Raw genomic sequence first — 25,018 nt, forward strand, 5'->3', positions numbered from 1 at the left:
CTTTAAAAATAGTAATACAAAATTCTAGAATTAATCGTTTCCTTGTAAGGAATACATTACAACAAATTTTTAAAGCTGGAGATATAAGGAGACAGGTTAAAAGGTGAAAACCACCTATTAAATAGGGAGCTACAGACATGCTGACCATAAGAAATGCTCTCAGGCTATGGCGAATTAAATCCAAGTAGCATCGCACGTTCTGCAATGCTAAGAAATAACTGCAGGGGAAAGATCAACGTGGCATTCAATTCTCAGAAATGGTAGAACTCATTTGAACAAAAGCACTGCATAAAACACTAAATAACAACAGATGTTTAGTTTTTTTAATAAATAAGATATATTTATTTTAGAGAGCCAGAGCATGAGTGGAGGAATAGAGGGAGAAGGAGAGACTCTTAAGCAAACTCTGCACCGAGCATGGAGCTGGAAGCTGGGCTCGATATCATGATCCTGGAATCAATGACCTGAATGGGAACCAAGAGTCGGATGCTTAACCAACTGTGCCTCAAAGACAACAGGTTTTTTAACAATATTTATATGAGCAGTCACAATATATACACTGTGGTGAAAGTTTTCCTCAAGACACTCTGATTATTAAGCCAAGAAATGTGTACGGCTTATTCCCAACTCTATCAACAAGGTTATCATTGGGTAAAAAGGTGAAGGACCTATATACTTATTAGTCTTTTATTTAATCTCAGTTTTTTTTTATGGCAATAAGAAACAGCAACTGATCTTTGAATTTTGTCCACAAAATGTTCATGGTTATCCCAATATTAAAATTGGATATTGTATATAATCTCATTTGGTAGAAAGCCATTCTAAGGTAAAATACCCAGAACAGATTATACTCAGTAGTGAAGTTCCTGTAATCACCAGGACCAGGAAGTGGTCCCTCCACTAACAAACTTTAAGAGCTGGTCCACTCTGGAAGATAGGCCCGCAGCAGTGGAGGTTGGGCGTTCGTGCGCCAGAGGAGAGCTGCGTGTAGAGAGAGCACAGGAAGTAAAATCTGCACAAGGAAGACTGGCAAAAGAAGCTAACCAGAGTAACAGGATTTCCAGTGATTGGCAAGGATTCAGGGAAGGAATTTTAGTAGTCAGGCATTAGGCAGAGTAACTGAGAGTAAGGACTGAAAGGTATTCTGGCTCAATACAGAGAAAACACTGTGGGACTCAGAAAAATACAAAGGAACAGACAGTCATGGCTGGACCACTACATCCTTTGTGTGAGGAGGATAATCTAATTCTAAATTTCAAAATCAATGGGGCAGAGGCAGCTGATAAACCTGCCACATATAAAAGGCGTGCTTTGAGACAGAGATGCATCTGGGTCTCCAGATAGGAAGCCTTTGGTAGATTTTGCTGTGGGAAATTGGAGTTGACAAGCGCTGACATTTCTTATCAACTGAGAATCAATCTTACATAGATCGGCTATCAATCCCATTTTACTTTGCTATCTCTGACTCCTCTCCCTCCTTTTTTTTTTTTTTTTTTTTTTTTAAGATTTATCTGTTCAAGAAAGAGAGAAACCCCAGCAGACTCATACTGAACTTGAAGCACAACATGGGGCAGGGGACTGGGGAATAGGGGAGGGAATGGGGAGGGGGTGGGAGAAGAGGGGTGCCAATCCTGTGACCCCGAGATCACCACCTGAGCCGAAACCAAGAGTCAGTTGCTCAACTGACTGTGCTGCCCAGGGGCCCCTTCTTCACTATTCTTTTAATAAGGCCTCACTGAGTTGATGTTCCTTTTCACATTATTCATTTTGGTTGAGCTAATAAATGATCTATAGCTTAACTAATCTTTGTGCCTGCTATTTCTAATTCCCAGGGGATAAGACTTAGTTTCATTTTGTGTACAGAGAATTCTGGTTGTGTTTCTAGACCTATGTATGTATTTCTAAACTTGTATCACATGATCAGAATGCCTCTGGATAGATTACTGAATAATTAACCAAAGCCTAAGATTCACTTATTCCAATAAAGAAATGAGAAAAAAAAATTGTTTGTTTGGATTTTCTGTTTCTGTGGCTGAGAAAAAGCTGTCTCTTAGGTTAAAGAAACAAAACCACTGAGTTTTTAATTATGTCTAAAGCTTTTTTTCTGGTTCTCAATAGTATGTATTTACCTGTATATTAACTAGTACATTAACTAGTATTCTACCAATGATATATTTATTTATTTTAAAAAGATTTTATTTATTTGTTTGACAGAGATCACAAGTAGGCAGAGAGGCAGGCAGAGAGAGAGAAGGAAGTAGCTTCCCCGTTGAGCAGAGAGCCCAACATGCAACTCGATCATAGGACCCTGAGATCATGACCCAAGCCGAAGGCAGAGGCTTAACCCACTGAGCCACCCAGGCACCCCCAACTACATATTTAAAGCATACTGAGAGTGAGGCACTAGAAGACAAAATACTTTTTACAAAAGTAATGTACTTTCTTCTTTTAAAATTGCTATTTTTCTATAGAGCTAACTTTCCATTAACCAAAACATTTCATTCATCAACATCTAATTCATTTAAAAATACTTACTGCATACCTGTGTTAGGTATTACTTATCAGATACTGGTCAAACACAAATAGCATCACTACTCTTCAAGGAACTCACATCTGATGTGGGAGATAAACAAATGTAAGGTGATAATGCTAATAAATTCTAATAATAATCACACAGAGTAAGGGAATAGAGAATGAGAGAGATGGTGGTGCTATTTTAAAGACGTTGGGCAGGGAAGGCATTTCTTTTAAGGTGGTATTTGAGCAAAGACAAGTATATGAGTGTTTACTAAAACTTGTATTTTAGAACTTAACTGATTAGTAAGAAAACACTTGTGGGCCATGTATCATATTTAAGATTTATATAATATAGACATTTTCTGTTTAAAGAGATACAGTATCAAACCTAGAAAGGCAAAAGAAGTCCTTCACACTTACTTGAGACTTGGTACCTTAAACCAGTATTTAAAATTATGTGCCAAAACTATACTAATGGATTTACTAGAGAGTCTAATCTACAGGAATTGCAACTAGGACAAAGAGGACTGAATTTTTAACAAATGCACTAGTGGTATCAGGATAAGTGCAAGTATTTTACAGACTGGGAAATAGATACTTATTTGAACAAATAATTCTGTTATTATTTAAAAAATAATTTAAAGGGGGCGCCTGGATGGCTCAGCTGGTTAAGTGTCTGACTCTTGGTTTCAGCTCAGGTCATAATCTCGTGGGTCCTGAGATAGATCCTTGTGACATGTCAGACTCTCTGCTCAGTGGGGAGTCTGCTTGAAGTTTCTCTCCCTCCCCTCCTCCTCCCACTTGTACCCACTCTCTCATGCTCAAATAAACAAATCTTTAAAAAAAAAATAAAATAATTTTGATTCATTTTTATACTGACATAAACAATAAATCACATAAGAATTCTCTTTTCACCATTTAAAATTGAAGTCTTTTTAAAAAAGTCCTTTGAATGTTTGTACTGATTATATAATAAAAGAAGAAAAATATCATTCATAAGCTCATAGTGACAGCTGCTGTTTATATCTTTATATATTTCCTTCTTGTCTTCTCTACACAATTAAACATTTTCATATTTGCTTTCAATTCTGTAAGAAATTTATCAATTCCATTCTTAGGGTAAAAATTTCAAATATTACAAATAAAGATTGAAAATCTCTTCATCACCACTCTCAACTTTATTTCTCCTTTTAGAGAAAAACACTTATTAATTTTCTGTGTATGTTTCTAGATTATTTTTTAAACAATGTGTACATATTATATACAGAAGAATATATTATTCTCCTTTTTTCTTGTTTCTTTCTTTTTGTTTATTTATTTATTTTTTTGAAGATTTGTTTATTTGACAGAGATCACAAGTAGGCAGAGAAGCAGGCAGAGAGAGAAAGAGAGGAAAAAGCAGGCTCCCCACCAAGCAGAGAGCCTGATGCAGGGCTCGATCCCAGGACCCTGGGACCATGACCTGAGCCTAAGGCAGAGGCTTTAACCCACTGAGCCACCCAGGCGCCTGTTCTTTTTCTTTATTTAAAAAAAACAAAAAACAAAAAAAACCACCATGTCTCAAATACTCTAAATTCTTTTTTTCCCCCCACTTACGAGTATGTTTTGGGATATTTCCCTGTCTGTACCTCGTATCTTTCATTTGCTACCCAGGAGATCACAATGCAAACAGAATTATTTAATTAATTTCAGTCCATTTATTTAATTCAAAGCTGAAGAATATTCAGATTATTTCCAATTTTTTATTACATACGGTGTTTTCAAGACCACCCCAAATAATGCCTCCCATGTACAACTGAATGTTTCTCAGAGAGATATGAAATGGAACTGTTGGGTCAAAAGACTTTAAATTTTGGTAGATTCTGTGCATATTCCTCCTAAATAGCAATATAAATTTAAAATATTACCTACCAGAAGTATATGAAATATGGTTTCTCTACTCCTTACCAATCTTTGATATTATATATGAAATGCTTACTATGAACATTATGTACGTAAATCATACTTCATATAGAATTTGCTATCCTTGTTTTTGCTAATTTAACTTAAAAAGCTCTTACACTGTTAAATCCCTTTCATAAGTATTATTATTGGCCCTGTAATTTTCCATTAAGTATTTCTCTATTGTTAGACATTTTGCCTCTCCCCAATTTCTTAACCTCATTTTCACACCAAATAGCAGCAGCCAGTTTATTCACCCACACAATGCAACATGGGTTTTACTCTAAATAAAGTCTGAATTTCCAAACCAAATATATCTTTGAGGGCATAAGGCCTTTACAATTGACGGCTGCCCCAAGGACTGCTATGACGCAATCCTGCTAAGCACTGCTGAGATGGTAGGGAGAAGTCTGTGAGGTATCCTTAGTCGGATCCATATATTCTGATGTTTCTTTAAAAAAATATAAACAGAGCGCCTGGGTGGCTCAGTGGGTTAAGCCGCTGCCTTCGGCTCAGGTCATGATCTCAGGGTCCTGGGATCGAGTTCCGCATGGGGCTCTCTGCTCAGCAGGGAGCCTGCTTCCCTCTCTCTCTCTCTCTGCCTCTCCATCTACTTGTGATCTCTTTCAAAAAAAAATATAAACAAAAAAATATAAAAAAGATGTTTCTTTAAAAACATATAAAAAATAAAAAAATACAAGTATAAACTTGACTCATTACTGATGTACATATATAGACATGATTATGGATATATCTAAAATCATATAAAGATATTTACATTAATATAAAAAGAAAAAAGAAAAGAAAATGTGTAAATCTTAAAAAAATGGTATCACTACAGGTAATCTATCTGGGAAGAGAGAAGCTGGAGAAAAAAGTTAGTTGTTTTCATGTTATATGATTTGACTTAAAAGTAATCTTCCTGGGCACCTGGGTGGCTCAGTGGGTTAAAGCCTCTGCCTTTGGCTCAGGTCATGGTCCCAGGGTCCTGGGATTGAGCCCCGCATCGGGCTCTCTGCTCTGTGGGGAGCCTGCTTCCTCCCCCCTCTCTCTGCCTACCTCTCTGCCTACTTGTGATTTCTGTCAAATAAATAAATAAAATCTTTTTTTAAAAAAAAGTAATCTTCCTAAAGGCAACTCAAAGTCTTTGAAATAGGCAATTTAAAAAAGGAAACATTAGTTTCAATATAAATAATTCTGGCTCAAACATATTTTACTTCACACAATAAAGTGTTATTAGCCAAATAAGGGACGAAGTACATATTGTCAATGTCTAGTAGAGCAAATCTTGGTTGGTTAGTTTCTTAATATTCTGAAAATGTTTGAAAGATCCTGAATCCAAGAATAAGCACTGAGGTTCTACCATACCCAATCTACAATTTCTAATCGGTACTTCAAAAAGCAAAAACAAAACAAAAGCCAAAAAACCAACCTCCCCTAAACTTCTGAAGCAGACAAAAAAAACAAAACAAAAAAACCCCAAAGAGAAAACAAACCCTAGAACAATTAATATATATTAGAGTATATATCTGAAATTTCTTTCTTTTCACTGTCATTAAAATTAAAAAAACGTTATTTTAGAGAATTTATTTTTTTGCATTGTTACATGTTGGTTCTGCCAAATGTTTTCTCTGTTTTTATAATCTTGATATTACTGTATTTTAAAATATACAGCTTGATATTGAATGAAAACTATAATGAAAATTAGGAGAGCAATTACTTAAGTTCAAAAATATGAATATAAAATTACAGAGAATCAGGATTTTGATCCTTTCCTTTCAGTTGTGAAATTTTCTAAATCGAAGAGAAACCAGATAGAGAAGACTTATAAAAACAACCATCAATGTTGCAACAATGGTTACTACAGGACAAGAGAAAGGAATTTAAAAGGTACTAGGGTTATTTCTCCAAATATTTCTGCCATTTCAATTTCTTCAACAAGTTCACTTCTCAGCTGTAAGACTACATCTGTCATTTTTGGCTTACAGGCTAATTCTTAAATGAATGTGAGAAATCTTTTTTTGCTGGGTTAAAAACGCTGAGTATGTTTAACAACTGCACCATGGATTTATAAGAATTTCAAGCATCCATTTAGAGTAATTCAATGCATCTATCATATTATGATCAAATAAAATATGTAATGTCATTAATAAATAATATGTAGTAATATTTGGCCATCTTATAAAGGCAAAAATAGGTGCTGCAGGTATGTGGGGATAAAAGTACTTAAGTGGAATAAATGAGAAGAATGTTGCCTTAAAATAAATCAAAGCATGCATGAGATAAAATTAGAGTGAAATATTTTATAATAGTGCTTGAATGGATAGCTATTTTCCCTTATGTGGCAACGTGACAGCAAACACTTAAAATTCAGCTTGAATCATCCTCTGATCCAAGAGTATTTATTATATCAGCGCTTTACAGCACTCAAACTATTTCCTGCTGCCTTTAATATATGTACTGCGGAGTGTTAGGATACATTTAAAAAATCAAAATATATAAAACTGAATCTAAAATAGTTATAAGACTCTGTATTTTCCTCTCGATTTTGCTGTGAACCTAAAAACTGCTCTTAGAAAAAAAAGTTGTAAGAAAAAAGCACTTTTAGAGGATGTTTTTATGGAGTAATGTCAAGTATGAACAGTAGTGGGAAGGAGGCTAATCATAGTTTTGTCTTATTTTTCCACAACATATAGCTCAAAGAAAGGAAATCAATTTACTATGGTTCACACACAAAGTACTGAATAAGATAAAAAGGGATGTAAAAGATATTTATTTAGACCAACTTCCTATTAGCAGGCAAATGTGATAAATCTTAACAAAGAATTCTGAGAATGGGCTATAGAATTCCACAAGGACTCTAGGATAAACTCTACTGAATAGGGATCTAGAAACCAGAGTCCTAGGTCTTCAAACCCAGATAGTTGGTAATAGAACTGGACCATTAGCAAGATTTTTTTTCTTTTCTAAGGGTCAGTAGGACCCCCAAGCGTAATTTATCTAGCCCAACCAGGAAAACCATCAGAACCCCTTGTGACACTTCTAAGATCTCTAGATGTGATGGCTCCACTTTAGACCTGCTCAATCAAAATCCCCGAGGACATACCTGGGGATGTTGAGTTCTGAGTGATTAAATGGGCTCATGTATGTAAAATGCTTACACAGTGCCTTGTACAGTTAAAAAAATAGAAGTTGCTTGGGTGCTAGTATGTTGTTTAACACGTCTTTGGTTTCTTAGGATCTATATATCACCTGGTACAGCATAAACTTTTTTTTTTTTTTTAAGATTTTATTTATTGGGGCACCTGGGTGGTGCAATCATTAAGCAACTGACTCTGGCTCAGGTCATGATCCCAGGGTTCTAGGATAGAGCTCCTCATGGGGCTCCCTGCTCAGCAGGAAGCCTGCTTCTCCCTCTCCCACCCCCCCCCTGCTTGTATTCCCTCTCTCCCTGTCACTCTATCAAATAAATAAATAAAAGCTATTTATTTGTCAGAGAGAGAGAGAGAGCATGAGTGAGCACAAGCAGGGGAGCAGCGGGCAGAGAAGCAGGCTCCCTGAAGAGCAAGGAGCCTGATGTGGGACTCGATCCCGGAACGCTGGGATCATGACCTGAGCTGAGGGCTGACGCTTAACTGACTAGGTCACCCAGGAGTCCCTATCATAAGCTTTTAATGAATATTTACTGAATTAAAGAATAGATTCCTAAAAAATAAAAAAAATAGATTCCTATTAGCCATTTTTAGATGTTATAAAATTTAAGTTACCAAATAGGTTCAAGCCAGAGTAAAAACACTTAAGTATCATAAATTAATTTAACAAGGAGCAGTCTTTTCCGTTCTATGACAAAACTAGTGAATTAACATGATTACTTCCATGATTAGCTGTCAGCATAAGATGAAAACAAATTATAGGGAGTGAAGGAAAAAGAAACCAAAATGATTATAGGATAGGTATGGCTGAGCTACAAAAAAGATTAAGTTTCTAAAAAGGTACAGTTTGGTTAATGACTAAGGTGTAGAAGGAGACATGACAACATCTAAAAACATTTTGAATACAGAAATGCCAAAGAAGAAGCAAAGTTAGTATGATATGATGTGCAATACTTAAGCTCTGTAATGAGTTAAAGTAGTTGCAAAATGTACACATAATTTTAGGAATGTAAGTGCAGTTCACTAGCCTGCCCACAAGAATGTAATGAAGTCTAGTATGAGGGCATGTAAATAAAACAGAAATGAAGAAGAGAAACATAAGATAATAATGAGAAGAACAAAATCACTTTGTTAGGTGTACTTCCTCATCTTTAAATTTTTAAATATCTACTTGCCAGTTTTCTGTAAATCACTACCTTGGGGTTTTCAAACAAGCATATATAAAATGTAATACTATGCCAGTTTATAGCTAACATATCATGTTATAAACAGATTTTCATTTTCTACAGCCATTTATCAATTGAGAAAGCTTATAAAATTCCAGAAAATGTCTATATCCCTAGATACCTATTTAACAATCTGTTTATTGCTTTTAATTTTATTCAGAATAAAAATGAAATAACAAAGTACTCAATATAATCAAAGACACCCAATAAATACTAATTGAATGAAAAAAAAAACATTTTAAGAACTTCCGACTATTATTTTGAAGAAATGCCTTTTCTTCTTAAATATTTTCTTAGCCTTCACTCTTCTCCCTATATTATCCCTATGTTTTCCCATCCCAGAAGGCATTACTCCTTCTCTTCAGGCTGGTGGAAATTTGGTGCTTTTATTATTGCCCTGCTTCCTCTTTCTTTTCTCTCACTTGGCTTTTGTAACCAAGACCCAAAGAAGTAGTTGTGAGAGGCTTGTGATCAAACATCAGAGATGAACCCTAGAGCCATTTACGAAGAGAAACATGAATTGGCATGACTTGTCAGCATGCATAGAGACCAACACAAAGGAACAGAGCCTAATATTTTGGAACCTTCGGTTTATATCTGCTTTCCATCTATGTTTACTTTTTATTTAACCATCACCAAAACTCTAACACAGAATTTCGCATTATGTGAAATTTTTAGAGATAAACAGAGACTCAGAAAAGTTAATGACGTGCCCAAGTAAGTAAAAGTGATGGAATCTACATCCAAGACTGACTCAAATTTCTGGGCTCTTACACTTCAACATACTGTATCCAAGAGAGAAAAATTTTTATGAGTTAAAATAAAGCATTTTTAAAAAGTTAAATAAAATAAAGTTAAAATAAAAGTTTGAAAAGTTAGGGACGCCTGGGTGGCTCAGTTGGTTAAGCAGCTGCCTTCAGCTCAGGTCATGATCCCAGCGTCCTGGGATGGAGTCCCACATCGGGCTCCTTGCTCAGCAGGGAGCCTGCTTCTCCCTCTGCCTCTGCCTGCCATTCTGTCTGCCTGTGCTCGCTCTCCCCCTCTCTCTGTCAGATAAATAAATAAATAAATAAATAAATATCTTAAAAAAAAAAGTTTGAAAAGTTAAATAAAACTTCTTAAAAAGTTAAAAGTTAAAATAAAAAGTTAAAAACATTTTTAAAAAGTCAGAATAAAATATGTGAGCCAAAAACACACATACAATGTTCAGCAACACACTGAAGGTAAATGTGGTAGGTAAATGTGGACAGAGACAACTGAAAAGAGAAAAAGATTAGAGACAAAGAACAAGAATGAAAGGTGAACAAAGAAGAGGAAAACAGGTCCAGGCTCCACAGGTCCACAAAAAGAATAAAACACTCAAAGGCTCTTCATGGGCAGAGGAAAAGCTGTGTTTTATGTCAGCAGAGGCTTAAGGAGGGTTGAAGGTCATTAAGGGTGTTATGGTTCTCACAGAAGGAAGTTGAGAGACGTTACTTCCCTTTGCTTTGACTCTGTATCTTACTGATATGTAGAGTTGGGAGTGAGCAGAAGATAAGGCCTTTCCTTCAAAATTATCCTGAAGACAAAAAGGGTGTCACTTTTTTGAGTTCTTATAGAATCTCTTTCACTGAGCATTCTTTCAACTACTTTATTTTGAAGCATAAAATCCTATTTGGGGAAGACAAATTGGCTTGCCAAAACCACCATCAGTGCAGATTTTGAATGCTGATATTGTTCATTTGAAGGGATCTATCAGCATGAAAACAAAACATTTAACACAGATTTAATAAATATTTCTAGGAATCAGCTTCACAACTACACTGAAAAGAGGCTTAGAGATTATTTTAAAAAGACATCTAAATCAATCACTTTTTGAAAATCACAAACATGCCAAAAGAAAGAAAAAATTTTTTGCCCCCAATTATTTAAATGGATACTTGTGGCTAAAGATAAAAATCCAGTGGCCGTATTATTAAGGGATTCAAACAGTGAAAAAATTGAAAAAGCAGTAAAAGTGATGTGTTCTGGAAAACTGTATGTAGGATAATTCAGAAAGTGCCTCTGGTGATCTTGAAGGCTCATGTGATGAGACTGAAGAGTATTTGTTTACATAATGTAATTTTAGATGTTTACTTTTTTTTTTTAATTTTAGATGTTTACATATGACTATATTAAGCAAGGATTCTGAAGCCAGATGTATGGGTTTAAATTCTATACCTGCCCCCTACTACCTGTCTGCCTCAGTTTCCTTATCTATAGGAATAATAACAATCTCATCATACAAAGATTAAATGAATTAATATTAGTAAAATGCTTAAAACTGCTGGTATAGTATGTACTACATTAGTGGTTGCTAAATAAAAATAAATATTCAAGACTGCCAAATCTTTAAAGAAAAAAAAAAAAAGCCTTTTGTGGACAAAATGATAGGTGATCTTACATGCTCTTCTGACCGAGCTGTTCCATTTTCACCCTACAAGAGGTCTCATCATATTTCTTATTTTTCCTATGAACAGTGACATGCTCTAATTGTTTAAAATATGAACATTTTGGAAGCACAGAGTTTTGTTTTTCTTCCAGTCAATGGAATGTTAACAACTTAAAACCTTACAGAGAAATAGAACTATGTCTTCAAAGTCAAATAATTTCCCATTTGCTCAGCTAAGGAGAATGAGAAAATCACTGCTGATATCCAGGAAGGAATCTATAAATGTTGACCTACCTCCTCAAGTTTTTGAATCTCTATAGAGAAAGAGATGGGTAACTGGTTAGGGACCACTGCTACTTAATTTAAGCTGCTGAAAAGCTGGTATAGATAAAGAAAGCTGGTTTTACATAAATGGGTCAGCAAGCTTTTTCCGTAAAGGGTCAGAGAGTAAAAATTTTAGGCTTTGCAGACCATATGGTTTCAGTTGCAACAACCCACCTGAGCAGGTGTTAGCACAAAAGCAGCCATGTATATATATAAACCAATGGGTATAGTTGTGTTCCAATAAAACTTTATTTATGGACACTAACATTTGATTTTAATGTAATTTTCATGTGCTATGACATTATTATTCTTCTTTTGATTTTTTCCCTAATAATTAAAAAAATATAAAAACCATTCTTAGCTTGTAGGTTGCAGAAAAACAGATGGCAGGCTGGATTTGGTCTGCCTCTCGTTTGAATTGTGAACTTATGTTTTGAATTAAGAGAAGCTGTAGAACATCAGTGATAGCATGCGGACCAAGGCCATGACCTGGCTCTTACTGCTGTTTAGAATAAACTTGTTCAAATCTACCAGACCATTATATTCTCTGTAGTGATTGTTCCAAAAGTTGTGTATTGTTAAGGCTCTCCGGGCCACCTTCAGTCTCATTTGATGACTTTCTCTTTATTAAGATGAGGTTCCCTCATCTCTACCTCAAAAGTTCATCTTACCCTAATTTTCTTTCTTTTCCAACACTCCTATCTGATAATGTTCCTTCTCTGGTTCAAGGATCGCAGTTCTCCATTTAACCTCTTGATGCTAAAAGACTTTAACTAGCTCAGTGATCATTTCTTGATTGCATTTTCAAACCTTTCCTTTCAAAGTGCCTCTCTTCTGCTCACAAACATGCTTAGTGCCCTTGTGACCCAAAGAAGGGAAAAAAACTCAACTTTTACCTAACTCTGTTATCCCCTTAAGCTAATAGTTCCTCCCCCTTTCCCATTTGTTTACAGCTGCTGCTTCTGTACCTTCACAACTCAACCTCTTAGAAGCTAGTTTCCACTTCCAAACATCATCTGAAAATAGAAATCTTAAATTTTCAATGACTTTTTGGTCTGGCCCTCCAACCACTGCCATAAAAGTAGAGAAGTAGACTTGAATATTGGTACAACCATCCACTATCACCTCCCATCCCCCACTTAGAAGCTTTATTGGGACATGAGGTACACATGCAAAATTCACTATTTTTAGGGGTGCAGGTCTATGAATTTTGCCAAATATCTACAGTCATGTAACGATAGCCATCAGCATGAAACACAGCATTTCCACCATGCCCCCTAATTTTCTGTGCTCCTCTTAAGTCAATTCTGTCATCCTACCTCTTGCTCCTGACAACCTCTGATCTGCTTTGTCATTAGTTTTTGCCTTTTCTAGAATGTCACATAAATGGAATCAAATAGTATGTAGTCTTTTGTGTCTGCCTGCATTCATTTAACAAACTGCTTTTGAAAAGACCTATCCATGTTGTTGCACATAGGAGTAGTTCATTCTTTATTGCTGAGTAGTAGTCCATGGTGATGTGTATGTGCCAAGATTTTTCATTCATTCACTAGCTGATATACATTGGGTTGTTTTCAGTTTTGAGCCATTACGAATAAAGCTGCTAATGCAGTTTTATACAGTTGCTTTATGGACATGTTTTTCTCCTGGGTAAATAACTTGAAGCAGAATTGCTGGGTCATACAGTAAGTGTCTGTTTATAAAAAATTACCAAACTGCTTTCTGAAGTGACTGTATAAATTACACATCTACACCAGCAATGGATGATGACCCCAGTTGACCTGCAATCTTCCCAACATCTGGTATATCAGTCTTCTAAAATCTAGCCATTCTAGTGGTTGTAGTGGTATCTAATTGTGATTTTAGTTTCACTTTCCTGTTGATTAATAGTGATGTTGGGCATTTTTTCTTTTGTAAAGTATCTATTCAAACCCTTGACCAGTAAAATTTTTTTTTTTTTTTTTTTAAAAGCAGGCAGTTTGACTTATGTTGTAAGAGTTCTGGATAGTTATTATTTGTGTTTGGCAGATATTTTTAAGTCTGTGCCTTGCCTTGCCTTTCTGATCAGAAGAACAAAATTTTCTTATTTTCATGAAGTCCAGTGTAACAAGTTTTTTCTTTATGGTTCTTGCGCTTTGTGTCCTATTTACGTAATCTTTAATTGACCGAAGGTTACAAAGATTTTCTTGTATGCCTTTTCTAGTTTTCTAGTGTTATTTCGTATATTTAGATCTATAAATGATTACAAATTAATTTTTATATTTTGTGTGAGGGAAGGGTTGAGGTTCAATTTCTTGCATATGGATATAAAAGTACTCCAGCATGTTAGAATCAATAATTCCTGTTGCATTATCTTGGCACTTTCATTCTTAAAGATTGTTTTGGATATTCTGGGTCCTGTGAATTTCCATGCATATTTTAGGTTAGTTTGTCAATTCTGCAAAACAACAACAACAAAACAAAACAAACAAAAACACTTGTGGAGTTTTTCAACAGGATTGCACTAAATCTGTTAATCAGTTTGGGCACAATTGATACTTTACCAATACTGAGCGTTCCAATCTATAAACACAATTTCTCTCTCTACTTATTTAGGTTGGCTTTACTTTTTCTCAGCAATGTTCAGTGTGTAACCTGTGCTTGCTTCTTATTTGTTAATTTTGTCTTCAAGTATTTAATATTTTTGATACTATTACGAATGATATTTTTAAGAACTTTTACTTTATAATTCTCAACTGCTTATTGCTAGTATACAGAAATACAACTGGCGTCTTTCATAATGACCCTATATCCTGCAACCTTTCTGAAGTCATTTATCAGTTTTAGTAGTATGTTTATAGGTTCCAGCAAAGATATTTTAAGAAAACAACCCCTCTAGCCTTAATTTCCTCATTAAAAAAAAAAAGTACCTTGTGAAAAATAAAGTTGGAGAATAGAATAAAATTACTCAAAGAAGGGGAAAAAAAAAACCCTCAAAACATTAGCACAGAATCTGACCCACTGCAAATATTCAGTACTCATTATTCCTTCCCAAATCTTTTTGTTCAGGCCTGCTCTTCTACCAGGCTTGAGATCCTTATTTGCATTTATCAACTATATTTTTATATGTGAGTGGTGCTTTAAAATTCAAGTCCTAAATCAAAATCATAACCTTCTTTCACCCATGAATCACTTCTGCTTTCTGGAGGAATGATTCTTCTTCTGAGTTGTCATCTCAACTACTTAGTAAATTCTGTAGGAATCACAATCACTAATAACTCTCCAAACATACACTCAAATCTAGTATCTTGCAATAACCACAATAGCTAATATTTAATGCTTATGGGACAAGCACTATGCCAAACACTCATTTGGTCTTCACAACAATTATATTAGTTACTATTATTATCTTTATTTTATACATGACGAAACTGAGGCACATAGCAGCTAAAAAACCTTCCCAAAGTCAAGCACCTGGTAACAAAAGAGCCGGTATCATAACCTAGGCAATCTACTGCCAGGAAGAGTAATCTTTTTTTTTTTTTTTTAAGATTTATTTATTTAGTTGACCAAGAGACACAGAGAGAGGGCATGAGCACAAGCAGGTGGAGTAGCAGGCAGAGAGAGAGGGAGACGCAGGTTCCCTGCTGAGCAGGGAGCCCAATGTGGGCTTGATCCGAGGACCCTAGGATCATGATCTGAGCCGAAGGCAGATGGTCAACCGACTGAGCCACCCAGGCACCCACAGGAAAAGTAATCTTAAACTATATTGCCTCTAATGCATGCAGACTGCAGATTCCTCTTGTTTGTGATGATAGTGGGATTGTGTGCTATTAAGTGATATTTAGGGAAATCCACGAAATGTCTAATGCTTCATTAAAATAAGAGATCTCACCAAGATGTTCCTGAAAAGACAGGTAGAAAGGGGTCAGTAGTAAACAGGAAATATGATTATGTTAATAGCTGGGCTTATAGTGAAAACCCCAAGTCTGGTAGAGAGGGACAGAGAATGTGATAGGTCTAAAAGGGCCTGTTAAGCCCCAATCCCATTTTAACCCCAGCTGACTCCTGGAGAGTACATTAGAGTATACATATTGCAGAAAACAAGTGAGCTCCAACCTTCATGAGTACAGGAAGGTATACTCATGACTGTCACCATTCAGTTAGAGACTACCCAACTAGAAACGTGGCCCAAACTATGTCTTGGAATATGGCCCAAATATATCAAACATTTTTTTTTTTTCCTGTAGGAGGGGGTAGGTAAATAGAGAGAGGGCAAGATCCACACCATTCATCATCCCACAGTTGTATTTCTGAAACCAAATCTCCCATCTATTCCCTATGACATCACACCAATTGAGGCTATTCTTACTTAACTCTCATCCAGACGTTAGGAACTCCTATTCAGGGTATCTTATATTACTCTCAATCTACATCATATATTACTACCAAGATAGCCCTCTGTGACTTTTGACATGATTTTTATCATGTCACCTCTTAGTTCTCACTGGAATAAATATAAGCTCTTTTTTCCCGATATGCCAGGTGTACCAAAATATGAAAACACCTCCCTACTTGTACATTCCAAATGAGCTAACTGAATTATCTGCTGTTTCCTGACAATCCTTTAATTTTTTGCCCCCTATATTTAGGTTTACGAAGTTTTTGGAATGCCCTTCTCTCAGATCTGGGTATCAAATGGGCGAAACAGATAAAGGGAATTAAAGAGTTCACTTATCGTGATGAGCACTGAGTAATATATAGAATTGTTGAATCATTCTGCTGTATACCTGAAATATAACACTGTATGTTAATCATACAACTTAATAAAATTCATACCTCAAATGCTTGTATCATATACCATCTGCTCTAAAAGGTCCTTCCTGATACTCTCAACATAGAGACATTTATAGACCAGTATGGACACTGCAAGATATATAATATTTTGATTTAAAATACAAATATGTATACATGTTTATTCTTTCAGCTCTTTGGAAATAGAAATCATGCTTTTTTTTTTTTATTCTTCTAAAAGTCATGTCATGCACAAAGGTTCAATGCATATTGAGCTGAGTAACTTCTAGCTCATGATAGGGAAAATTTAGAGAGAGATTTTAGTTCCTGTTACTCTTAATACAGTCCACCCTCCATCAAGGAGAAATCTGAACACAACACATATTTTTCTCTATACCCTCTGAAACTGTGGGGAGAGATAGGTTTCTCTGTTGCCTTTTGATGTATTTCGTAAAGTGCCGAGTTCTCATTTATAATAAAAGGAAGTAAGGCAAGCAATGTTAAACATTTGGAACTCACAGGGAGAAAACCTTAGGTTCGATCACACATTAATGAATTAGGGAAAGCAGGGAATGGGTCATAGAATTGAGCTATAGAGTCAATTCTGACAGGGAAGTCAGTCATAGCAATTGATTTCTGTTAGGTTCAGTTATAAAACGATAAAGGAAAATGAGCTTATCTATATGGAATTTTACTTTATGTACAATTATGTAGTTACAAATCTATATTCAGATGGTATCTGCAGTTAAAAATTCCTAAGTGTTTATAAAATTAAATTATAATTTTTAAAAATAATATTCATAAAGGATTCCTGGCTGGCTCAGTCAGTGGAGACTGTGACCCCTGACCTCACGATTGTGAGTTTGAGCCCCAGCCACACTGGGTGTAAAGATTACTTAAAAACCAAAAAGAAATAAATAAAAATCATAAGAAGAAAAAAAGTTAGGTATCTTTTTCATAGTTCTATCCAAATGAGCCCCAAGAAGTACTACTGTTATTCTTTTTATTGAAAAATCATGAGAAGTTTGGGCCATTTAACACTGCTCTAGCACCACCATTAAAAAAATATGTATGGCTTAAGAAGCCATAAACTTTAGCTATACTTTGCTATAAATTATAGTTTGTAAATGCAATATTATCTAAAATTTGTAAGATAAATACAGAAGCCTGCAGAAAGGCAATCAGAGCTTACAAATTGCCCAGGGGGTCTACTGATAGTGATGGGAAGGGGGGGGGCTTTCTATAATGAAGAGAGGCATTATTGGCTATACTGAATCCCAAGTGGAAGAATATAGCAGCAAGAGATATGGAAAACTGGCTAACAAATTATTTTCCTTTAGAAGCATCCCGTTAATACTTTTCATTTTAAAAAGGTAGACATTCGTGCTTTAGTTACAGAATCTAATTTATTTTACGAATGTTATAACTTTGGACTAACAAAATCTGTGTTTACTATATATGAATGATTGAATTTCACAACACATATTTCTCATTTAAACATCTGTTGACTTATTTCTGGATCAAATGCACAGTGTAACCAATGGCAAAAGATGACAAATGAGTAGGAATAGATGTGTTTGTGGCACAAGCATACAGAACATTCCATTCTCATAAACCATACCTTGATTTTCCTGTAAACTACTTTAAAAAATTATGTGAAAGCTAACATTTCATTGTCATTTACAGGTACATAAGCTCTTTTACAGGTTTACATATGAACAGCCTATCTGACTAGAATGATCTGGGTGTACTCTTGCCTGGAGGCAGGGAGTTGTATTCTTTTGGTCATTTTCCATAACTGGACAAAAAGAATTTTAGAAATGACAGCCATCATTACATTTGGAGTACCTATAAATAATCTAGCCATAGAAATTCGCATTTCGGGGCCCAGTGAATTAAAAGAAAACATTCGAGTTCTAATAATAGATACGTGAATGTCAGTTAAGTTTTGCTGTTTAAAGATGCATTAATTCATTTCTTACCTTTTACAAATATATAGACTTCCCTTTTAAAAAAGGAAAAAACAAGGGTGCATGGTTGTCTCTGTCAGTTAAGCATCCGATCCTCAGTTTCCGCTAGGGTCACAATCTCAGGGTGGTGAGACTGAGCCCTGGAGCTCAGACTCCCACTCAGCCCGGAATCTGCTAAGCGTCTCTCCCTCCCCCTCCTCCTCTGTCCATTCCCTTGCACTAGCATGGAGCATACGCTCTCTCTCTTTCAAATAAATAAATAAACTTTAAAAAAGGGGAAAAAACACTGCCTTTAAGTTTAAAAAAAAAAAACACCACATCCATTTAAAAATGCATGTATATATATTTTTTAAACTTAAAAAAATGCAAAGGAAATATTAATAGTATAAATTACTAATAATTAAACAGTAAGTTGAAGAAAGGGTCCTCTTTCTTTAGAGAGCTTTTTAACAGTGAAGATTATCTATTTGCATGAAATTTGTTTTACCAAGTCTGGTCAGAGCCTGCTCCTAACCATTTATCTTTACCAAGCTGAAAGAGAACACAGATATATCAACTTAAAAATCAATATATCAACTTAAAAATCAACTAACTGGATGATGACAATAAATAATAGTTAGCATTTATTGAGAACTTAAAATTGTATATGAGATTTCAGTTTATTCTATAAAGCAAGGCATTATATATTGGTTATGGTCCTTCTTTTACAGTAACACACTTTGATGGCTAAAAGGAATTGAGACTATCTGTATATCTAATAATAATGACTTCTACAGGAGAAACTAAATGATGACATATCTGGCACATACCATAGAAATACACATAAACATTCACATAAACATTTATTAAAACCAGAAAGGGCTAAAAGTTTGCTGAATGAAAAAAGTAAGTGGAACAAAGATAAAATATGAAATAGTCCTTATTGAAGCACTCGAGGTCTTATTTAATAAATCTCAAAGACAATAAAGCAAAATTTAATTGCTATATAAAAAACAATAGTCTAAATGAAGTTAATACAGTTTACCTTAGAGCTGTATTTTTACACAGTGTCTTAAAAATGTCCAACTCTGTTTCTTCAACTCTGTGTCACTGCCATGATGTTCCTAAAAAATCTTACTAAAAATCATGTCGAATGACTTTTATTTATAATATGTGTCATATATCATATGGTACAGAGTCTAGAATCTCTAAGGAACTATTTGTTCAAGAGCTGGTAATTTGCTTAATGTCACATTAGAAAGTTAAAATAGTAATCCAACTTTATAGAATTTTAACAACTTCTAAAATTAGCTAACACCTTATAAAATTCTGGTTGGAAAATGTAAAAAATGAAATGTTACTCCCATTAAGAAACCTGAGTAAATACTAAATTAAGTGACTTAAAAGCATTTTTTAAAAAAATGTAGTGGGTAGAATGGTAGCCCCTCCCCAAGATACATGTCCATGTAGTTAGTAGTCTCTAGAACCTGTGAATATTATGTTATTTGGAAGGAGTTTTGCAGATGTGATTAAGTTAAGCATCTTGAGTGGAAGACTGTGGATTACCTGGATGGGCCCTACATGTAATCATACGCATACACATGAGACCCTCAGAGAAGATAATGTTAAGACAGAGGCAGAGATGGGAGTGGTGTGGCCACAAGCCAAGGAAGCCAATGAAGCCACGGAACTCCTGGTCCCCCTAGAAGATGGAAGAAGTAAGGAACTGATTGCTCCTAGAGCTTCTAGAGGGTGTCAGGCCGTGCAGACACCTACCTGAGGATATTTTATAAAACCTCTTTGTATTTTGCAAAATGTTGAATGTTTTCAATGATCACAAAGTTTTTCCCAACTTTAAACTTTTGGGAACTTTCAAAGTGTTAAAAGTAATAAGGCACAGTATAAAAATCACAACAGAAATAAAGAATATTAAAATAGTAACAATGGACAGGTTGGTTAACTGAAATCTGCCAGATTCACAGGTCTGTACAAATTTATAAATGGTATTGATAAGTATTGTTAAATACTTATCAAGAGTTGGCAACATGTAAAATTCTCCATGAAGTCATTAGCTTTTAGAAATAGTCATATAGCTCTAGTTTTAAGTCCAGAAATGTGCTAAGCTCCATGTATTATAATAGAAACAAAACCTGAAAGGTTTATAGAAAGTAAACAATACTTATTATCTGGGCATTAAAAAAGTTAATACATGTAAAATACTTAAATAGTGCTAGGCATACTAAGAGATCTGGTAAATACTCATTTTACTGTCTGGGATAAAAGTTATTTTTTTCTTCTTTTAAGTATCTTCTATCCATAAAAAGGTTCTCATAACTACAACTTTTTAAGGTAATGTTAAAAGAGTTTATGTAGTAACAAAATTTTTAAAAGCTTAACTATCTGACTTTTATTCAGTGGTAACCATTTTTTGCTCCTCTAAAACACATACTTCCAATCAATCCTGTTTCCTTTTTACTGAAAGAACTTTTCATGATGACTGCAATACTGAAGTATAATTTAGAAGCAGTCTCTAAAACTGGAAGTAATGTTCATCTAAATATGCCTGCCAAGTTTAAAAATGTATTAGGAGTTAAATTGAAACATGTTGAAAATGACTCATTGTGGACCAGAATATACACTGTAGGAAATAAGAGCTCATTTACAAGTGGGAGAAATACACTCACACTTCATCTGTGGTAATTCTCTGGACTTTCCTTCCAGTAAACATCATATTTTAAAATAATCGTGGAAAATATCTTACTTTTAACTGAAGTTTTTATGAGTTGATTTAGTTAGCTGGCATTCCAATTTTTATACATATCTTTTTTTGGACATGGATATATTTACCAAATGTAAATCTATGAAAATTTCCCCCAAAGCAACAGAGCAGCAGCCTATTAAAAGAAAAAAAAAAATAAAGCTGTATAAACACACACACACACACACACACACACACACAAACACACACACTCTCTCTCTCTCCCTCTCTCTGGTCCTCTGGTCTAATTGACGTGCATAATGACCAACTATGACTCTAGACTTCTAAGAAAGCATCCTAAAAATTGTGTAAACATGTATTAATGTGCTTTCCTTCATTCATAAACATGATGTTATCGATAAGTCACCAGGAGGGCATGTGCTTGAGTTTCTTTGTAGTAGTACTTACATATTTGTACTGATTCTATCTACTCTTTCCACTTTTCATATGTGTAAGAGGCAGCTGGTTAGCTAAAAAAAAAGGCCATGGAGTTCACCAGTCCATCCACCCCTGCCACCTTACCAAAGGTCTGTAAGATGAATAAACCTGAAATCTTGGTCTTACTACCAACATTCTCTTTAAGCTAGTTAACGAGATACATACGTAAATATATCTTTGATCATTAACTTTAATGTGCCCTTAAGATGGATTCAATGAAGAAGTGCTTATGAATAGCAGTTTAAATTTTCCAAGCTCTGTTTCCTTATTTCAGCAATTATTTATTGATTACTATAGAAAATAATTTATTGTAGTTATCTGTTCAGCACCCTTTTATTTAGGAATTTTATCTAGAAACTACCCTACACACCATGGTTTTGAAAGGTGACCATCACCTCTGGCAACAATAGAGCAGTCTGGGCATGAACATGTAACCCAAATTGGGAAACAGTACTTTCCCTTTGGGAAATTCGATACATAAAGGCTCTTGAGCATATCTTCATTGTGTACACATTGTCATTAAAGATTTATTCTCAAGATGAATTCTTATTTTAAAAAAATTCAATAAATCTATTGTAGAATAGTTTTAAGATTCTGTGTTATTTTTCTTTTTTTATCTTTTTCATCTTTAAAGATCCTTAATCACTTACTGATATGATTTTGACCCAAAATGTATTTTTCTTATACAACAGTGTTTATTACATTTATAATTATTGTTAGAAAACATATATTTCAATCTTCTGCTATCTTACTTTTTTTTTTTTGCTCCTCTGTTTGCTTTGTCAACTATCTTTTGTTATAAGGTCTGTGCTTTCTTGGGGCGCCTGGGTGGCTCAGTCGTTAAGCTTCGGCTCAGGTAATAATCCCAGGCTCCTGGGTTCAAGCCCTGCACTGGGCTCCCTGCTTGGTGGGAAGCCTGCTTCTCCCTCTCTCATCCCACTCCCCCTGCTTGTGTTCCCTCTCGCGCGGTGTCTCTTTCTGTCAAATAAATTAAATCTTTAAAAAAAAAAAAGTCTGTGCTTTCTTGTTGCCAGAGGAATGTACTTTCTATTGAAATGAAGACCCCCTTGTCTTGCAGAATGTCACAAAAATGCTTTTACAAACTCTTCAGTTTTAGAAGTCCTCCATTAATTTAACATTGCAGAACGCTTTTGAATTCTTTTTTTTTTTTTTTTTTAAAGATTTTATTTATTTATTTGACAGAGAGAAATCACAAGTAGATGGAGAGGCAGGCAGAGAGAGAGAGGGAAGCAGGCTTCTCCGCTGAGCAGAGAGCCCGATGCGGGACTCGATCCCAGGACTCTGAGATCATGACCTGAGCCGAAGGCAGCGGCTTAACCCACTGAGCCACCCAGGTGCCCCCGCTTTTGAATTCTTTTAAAGGCAAATCACTCTTTAGATCATAGGTCAGAGTTTCTTAGACTATGATTTTATACAAAACTAGCTAACTTAGCATTCCCCTGTTAATCACTGGGAATAGGAGGAGGAACATCAAAACAGGGTATGTGACAGGTACAAGATACTCAATTTCTTACATTTATTAACTAAATGAAGGTGTGTTTAAAGTGTCAAAATTGTAAAGAATTACCCACTGGGCTCAATGTGAAATCCAGGTTTAACCAATATGACTTAACCAATAACTAGTTAAAAAATAAATAAAAAGTCTGAAAGCATTTAATCTGTAATGTCCCCCTAGGCTGATCTACAATCAACATTCTTTGAAACGGATATTCAAACTACTTTCAATCCTCATTTATTTACAGTGTTATTATTTTCACTTTTTTCCATGTGTTTACAGAGATATTTTTAATCTTGATAAAATGTTTTGCTGAAATTGGAATACAATACCTTCTATCACTGACATTCTCCTCTAGAGGTTCTAGTAAATACCTCAAGAAAGAAATAAAAGTAGTTTGTCAAGACTTTAACAGTTAACTAATGGTGGCTTCTGATTTTCACCATCTCCTTTTCTAAATGCGATCTTTTCAATTTTTTTAGAATGTTAATGGTAAATTGTATTCATGTTTATTGGTGTATAGTTTCTGAAATTTTTCCTCCTCAGCCATTCAGAGAATAAAGACATTTGCTTGTTTTCAGACTTCTGGAACTCAGTCTGATAACAATATTTGCACAAGACAACCAACACTTCATCAAGTTCTTTCAAACCCAAGGGTACTAAAGCATTAGTCTTTGAGAAAAAGTTAACACATTCTTTTGAGATTTGTGGTTAAGGCACAGAGAAGGGCACAATGATCAATGTTCATAACTAACATTTCTTTACTATTTACAGTTTACAAAGTGTTTTCAGAGGCTACTACAGCGTGGTGTTCCCCAAACATGTGTTTGAAGAAAGGATACATCAGGATCATTTAGTGAACTTCATCAGATGTATAAATTCTCACGAAGGGAATTTAAACCTCCAGAGAAGTTTATTTTTATTTATTTATTTTTTAAAGATTTATTTATTTGAGAAAGAGAAAGTGCATGAGGGCAAGTGGGGTATGGGAGAGGCAGTGGGAGAGAATCTGAAGCAAACTCCATGCCCAGCAGAGAGCCTGATGAGGGGCTCAATCTCAGGATCCTGAGATCACGATCTGAGCCAAAGCCAAGAGCCAGACACTTAACCAACCACACCACCTAGGCGCCCCTACAGAGATATTTATTTACTAAGAGCAGAGGGAAGGAAAAAAAAAAAGGAAGAGCAGAGGGAAGGAAAAAAACCAAATTCTGTAGGTGACTGAAATTCATCTATATTGGGGAACCACAGATGTAGTAAAATGAGGAAACACACTGGGCACTTTTTTCAGCATTCAAACTGCTTTTACATTGGAAAATTTTAAGTCAAAATGACTCTTGTCATTTTGTCATTTTGTCAAAATGACTCAAAATGATTAGAAAACACTAATCAATTCTAGCTGATAGATATTTATTGAGAACTGTTTATCAAAGACACTGAGTAGAGGCTTTTCAAGAGAAGCAAGGATGGGGAAGAAAAACAAAATCTCTGGCCTCAAAAAAACCCAGTACTTCACAGGTAGAGATTTGTAAAAACACAAAATTGTAATATAGTGGGTGGAAAGCAGAGAGAAGAAACTTCAATATTTCTGAAAGTTGCTCAGAAGACACAATCACTGAGTTCAGTCCTACCAAATGAACGGGTATCTACCCAGTAGATGAATGGTAAGACACATGAACAAGGGAAGAGGAAAGGCCATTCCTAGCAAAGGACACATAAAAAGGAGTAAGAGAGAAAGCACCATATACTTACAAATCTACAAGAGATCGATTTGTCTTAAGTATGGAGGAGAATAAGAAAAAGATCTGAGTCTGGGAAGATAGGCAGCATGTCTGTGAATAACTTTAAATGTTAAGCTGTGCAGTCTGGATGGCACACTGTTGAATGATAGGGTCAGAGTTCTCAGTTCTACAATAATTACTCTGGAAAAGAGAGTGATAAAACAAAGAGAACTAAACCAAAAGCAGAGAGAGAGTTCTGAGACTATCAGAAAGAGTTCAGGCAGAGAAAATAC

General features: G+C 35.1%; 1 protein-coding gene across 5 annotated transcripts in view; it reads right to left on the minus strand.

Annotated features, from left to right (window-relative positions):
• The window catches only part of PIBF1 (progesterone immunomodulatory binding factor 1), a 196,630-nt gene that overhangs the window by 90,964 nt on the left and 80,648 nt on the right, over window positions 1-25,018 (minus strand). The window lies entirely within an intron of this gene.

The sequence above is a fragment of the Mustela putorius genome, unplaced genomic scaffold, assembly GCF_011764305.1.
Source record: "Mustela putorius furo isolate JIRA1106 unplaced genomic scaffold, ASM1176430v1.1 tig00000480_pilon_pilon_pilon, whole genome shotgun sequence".
Taxonomy (NCBI): Eukaryota; Metazoa; Chordata; class Mammalia; order Carnivora; family Mustelidae; genus Mustela; species Mustela putorius.